Below are 5,513 nucleotides of genomic sequence, written 5' to 3' on the forward strand. Positions count from 1 at the left end.
GTCCTCCTGACCTGGTGCCACATGAGCAGCCCCTTGTCTCTGGAATTTCCCTGAGTTAGCAGTTTTCCAAGCTGAGAGAGGCTTGGGGTAGTAGGGAAAAAGCCTGCAGGAGCAGTGCCTGAGCCCAGTGTGGCTGACATGGAGGGATGTGGAACGCTCTTTTGCCCTTTGCAACGTTTGTCCTGTAGCACCGAGGTGGCAGAAAAGGATAGGCAGTTCTGGTGGTTCTGGTCGACCTTCAACTTTCCTTCCAGCACTTCAATCATCCTCCATTTCCCCAGTCCCAGAACTGCCCTTCCCACCCTGCCTCCCTCTCAAACTCTCCCCATCCACTCGGCCCCCTTCTCACACCAGCTCCCCTCAGCACTGTCACTTCCTTCATTGCCTGTCCCTTTCCTCCTCTCCCAGACCCATCCTCCCACACCTCCTGCACTTCTTTTCCAGCCCCCCTCCCTGGAGGGCTGCTCTGCAATCCCTGTTCTCTGCTTCTCTGTGCCGTCTCTGCACCCCTCCCTCCTTGTCTGCTGCCTGGGGCCACATATTCCCCTCTGGCAAACAGTCATCCCTCAGGACCTACTGTGGTGTTTCCCTCAGCTTCCAACCCCTTCCCACAGCTGTTTGCTCCAGAAGCACCACGGTGGCTCGGCTGGCCAGACCAGCTTTCTGCCAGCAGCCCATACTGAGGCCAGCCTTTGCCTTTGGGTTGCATCCCGCTCTCCCTCACCTCCTCTCCAGGCTGTGGCTGTGGCTGGGTTGCCCTTGACAGCCGCATGAGCTGCCTTCCCCAACCCACAGGCTATTTTCAGGGCCTGGACACCCTGGAGCTGCTCATCGGCTTTGGCAGGGTAGCATAAATGTCACGTCCCTGCCTGTTCCCAGCCTGATGCCTGTTCCCGGCCCGAAGCGATGCCCGCGTGTCTCCCATTATGTAAGGCGTAATGCGTATGGGAGCTGGGAGGCCTCGGGCTGGCTTGTGCACCATGAATGACAGCTGCAAAAATGAGAAGGGAACTATTTTTAAACCTTCCCCCGCCCTCCTTCTCCAGCTCTTTTCCCCACAGCCCCAGCCAGGCTGTGTGAATGTCCAGCCCATGGGGCCAACTGGTCCTGCTGGGTTCTGCTGAACAGGTCCTGAGCACTGCTTTGTACTGCCACAGAGGGACACACAGCACCTCAGCACAGGGCTGGTGGTACCCAGAGGACATGTCCTCTTCCAGCCCTCTTTGGCCATCAACAGTCCCCTGACATCCTCTCCTTCACCTCTCACAGCCCTGCTTGTCGGCAGGACCAGCAGTGTTCCCTTCTTTCCCCCAGCCTCTCTCTGTAACTTTAGAAAGGTCATTCCCTCCTCCTTGAGCCACAGGGTTATCACAATTCCTTGGAGAAGAGCAGAAGGGATCTTGAGGGGGAAAAACCTACCTTCTATTGCAGAAACATGATACCCCAGTGCCACCCTGTCCCTCAGAGTGAGGGCAAGAGACAGATGGTCTGGACCAGGGACCTGCATAATTGTCCCATCTCCCACTGAGTGCTGCTGGCACAGGGACCAGCAGGGAAGAGGCAAGGTGGGTGAGGAGCTGTCAGTCACAGGGAGAGTTGTCAAAACCAGCAGTGTTTTGCCCCAGAATGCTGCAAACCAGGCACACCTCAAGCCAAAGCATTGGAAGAAGACATGCAGGGGGTGGACACTGCCCGTGTGCTGCCATTGGCTCTGAATAAAGACACTCGGTTCAAGGATTTGACCATTAAAGAATTAAAGTCTGGAGAGACCAGTGAGTGTGAGGTAGCTCTTCACCTGGCATTGCAGATGCTGCTCTACACACCCCTCATCAGGAAAGATGGAGCTGACCTGTAGCAGGTACAGACCAGGCTTTGTGAGTGGCCATTTTGAGTGTGGAGCTTGTTTAATCTAAAACAGCAGAGTTTGAGAGGGGACAGCATCCATGCATCAAAAAGATATGCTAGGGCAAAAGTCTAATTTGTTCTCCTAGAAGCTCATCTGGATCATAAATACATTTAGACTTAAAATTAGAAAGAAGTTCCTAGCCAGCCATGGTATAAACTTCTGTGACAGCCTGTCAGGCTGGAAGGTGGGCAGAAGAAGCCTAATTTGGTAAGAGAGTCAGCAGGCTGGTAGTCACTGCATGGCAGGAGAGGAGGGAACCCAGAATGAGCCATACACATGTCTGAAATGAAGCCTGCAATCATGTCCCCAAACTGGTCCCCAGAGGGATTGGTACAGAACTGAAAGCGCAGGGTGTTGCATCCTCCATAGGTTGGTTACATATCATTAATGTTGTGCTTTAGGGTCCTCCCAGATCTTTGAAGAGGCAAGAAAGAGGTCACCTCTTTTCCTTCTGGGTTTTTAGGAAGTTAATTTCCTTCATTTCTGTAACCTCTCTGACCACAGTAGCCACAGGGCTGGGGTGAGGCAGGGAGGAGAATATGGTCACTCCTGCTGCTCTTAGTCACAATTTAGGTGTGCTGGTTTGCCTTCCTCACAGGCTCAGGACAAAGTCAGCTCTAGGACTAGGGAAGCATTTCCCTCGGGCTTGGTGTGCTGTGGCAACCTGGGGAGCTTGAGGTGTTGTTCACCATGGCAGGCAGTGCCCTTCTGGGACTTCTTGGCTGCATTTTCCCTGTTGCAGGAGCTCGGGGGACACTAGAGACACTTTTACTCTCTCCCACTCACTCCTGCTGCTGTTCACATCCTTAGGCTTCTGTGGACCTTGGCCACGGAAAGGGAGAGGGTGCCTTTAGGCCGAGGCAGTCAGGACGTTCCCTAGATTGTCCCCAAGTGTCTTGACTCGGCAGGCCGAAAAGAGTCCGAAGTCTCAGCCCTATGTTTCAGCGCGGCACAGAGCCCACACTGGCACGACAAGACTGTCAGCCTTGCGACCTGCTATTTTTGCCTGCCCCTTGTTCTCCTCAGTGCTGGGGCTGCAGGGTACAGCTGCCCTGACGCGGGAGCCTCGGTGAGGGCTGCGGGGGGTCAGCTCGGAGGACTGTGGAGAGCTGTCGGAGCCCGGCAGGTCCCGTAGTCGGAGGCTGAGGCTGCTCCTTTCCCTGCTGAGCTCAAACCGAGCGCCGCCTGCCCCGCTGTGCCGGGACTTCCCCCGGCCGCCGCCGGGCCCTGGGGCGGGCGGGGCCCTGACGGGGCGGTGCGCGCTGCGGCAGCGCCACCTCGCGGCGCCCGCGGGAGGGCGCAGCCCGGCCGCCATTTGCGGCGCCGCGGGGGCCGTGAGGGGACGGCGGGCGCTCGCTGCCCGCGCCCCCAGACCGTGTCATACCACGGGACGGGCTTTGAAGTAGTGCCGCCGTCTTAGGGCTTGATGAAGCCAGCCTTTTCTTCAGGATAAAGATTTGGAACGGCAGCTTATCGCGGGCTGCCATCAGCGTGCAGGACACCGGAGCAACCATGGCTTGATGGACTGAGGCAGTATGCGAATTTAGGAGAAGGTGAGGTTACTTCTCCTCAAATTATGTACTTTACATTTTACACCCTATAAAGGCTTAGGAGCAAATAAGCAATCAGCAGGATAAAATGAATGCACCAGCAGACAACGGAGGCTGAAGCAGCAGCTGCTTGGGAGCCACCCGCGCCCTTCTCACGCCCAGGTGGGTTGAGCAGCAGCGCGGCCCAAGGCGCAGGCGCAGCACAAAGCCTGGGGCCGGGCCGTGGCAGTGCCAGGCCCTACCGCCGCCGCGCTGCCGCTGTGGAACGCGCACATGGATCTGGCTCAAAGCCTTGCTGCTCCAGCCTTCAGCCGGGGGTGGGGCGGTGCTGAGCCTGCTCTTGAAAGATGGAAGCGTATTTCGGGAGTAAAGCATACAAGAGCCAGTTTTGATCATAAAAACTGTGATCAGGCACAGAGGGATAAGGTACATGAACTCACCTCTTGCAACATCTGGATTACTGCCAGCAACTTTCTGCTCCACCTCCCGAGCCAGCCTCTTCCACCTCCTCTCCTTTCCTTATGGGAGGAAGGCTGGTCCCGTATTACTCTCCTGCAATTATTTCCCAGGAACACCCCACCCACCTAACTCAAGTCTATCACAGCTATAACATCAGCTTCTGGCTTTACTCCCTCATTGTCAGCTTGCTCCCAATTTCCTCAGAAGCCTGACACATTTTCTCAATGGCCATGTCCAGCCAAGAACCACAGCCAACAGCAATCAAAAACCCAGTGGTTCTTGGTGGATGCAGCTCTTGCACATTTCTTAACCACAGCATTCCGTTGCTGCTATGGAGTGCTACAGACCCAGCTAGAGACAGATCCTTTCTGTTCTTTTGTGGATCTGGTGTAGCCAGCAGGAGCAAAAATGAGTACCAATGTATCTGAAGTCCCAAGATCAGCACATCTCCCCAACACACAACAGGAAGGAGGCTGAGCAAGCAGTTGCCATTTTTCAGATCACTAATAGCTGCAACATTTCCCAAAGGGAACTAGTAATACAATGTGCAGAGTTAGTACATTTCTAAACTCACTCCCCACCCACCCAAGAGAACATTCAAGTTCCCTGAAGACAGTGTAACAAACATTGGTGGCCAAATATCCTCCACACTGTTAAGCCCACGTAACACCAGAAGGATACATCCAGCACAGCCTTGCATCCACTCGGTTTCTAGGGCAAATCCTTGGCTTGGCCATGTCAAGTCTTGGCCTTTGGTATGTGGTAGAGGTCAGGCCCCTCCCTCTAAAGAGGAAGGTTTTTTGCTTTCATAAACAAATTGCCTGGGTCACTAACCCTGCCATGGCTCTGGAAGACAGCCAGGGCTAAACAACTCATTGACACTTAGTTTGTTCCAACAAAGATCCTTACTGCAGTTTATCTAGACATTAAACTGGAGCACCAGTGATCTTGTCTACCTTGAAAGCATGTGTCAGATGCAGTGAATATCAAGAAGACATAAATTTCTTACCAGGCTGATCTTCAATTACCAGCTTTTGGAAAACAAAAACCAAAAAAACCAACCACCAACAACAAAAACAACGAACCAACCAAAATCCTCAACAAAACAACCAACCAAGTAACCGAGGTTTAGTTAAAAAAAATAAAAATGGAAAGGTACAGAGAAAGCTGTACTCATGGACAAAACTTACTCTGAACTGTACTACTTCTCATGAAAGAAAGTAAATTCTGATTACTTTGTGGATGCTCTCAGCCCCAACGTGAGCACAAAGAAAGCACAGTCCAACTGTCTATGGCTGACTTGTTCTCAGATTTCTCCCCCTACCGGACAGAGTTCAACCAAGAGTCACTGTAGGACAAATGCAAAATCTTGCAACGTTTTTTAAATCAGTTAATCCAGAAAATAAAAGCAGGGAACTGTATACCTGTTACCAGCACACTTAACACATGGGAAATGCACAGCAAGAACCTACTCCCAAAAGGTGATCAGCTGCTTTAGTGGCTACCAACTTCACTGCAAATTGCAGGTGCAATGCTGGCAGTGGAGCTGTACAGCATACAGTATGCTATCTAGAGAACAAAATTACTGGATCTCAGCA

The sequence above is a fragment of the Corvus cornix genome, chromosome 1A (genome assembly GCF_000738735.6).
Source record: "Corvus cornix cornix isolate S_Up_H32 chromosome 1A, ASM73873v5, whole genome shotgun sequence".
Classification (NCBI taxonomy): Eukaryota; Metazoa; Chordata; class Aves; order Passeriformes; family Corvidae; genus Corvus; species Corvus cornix.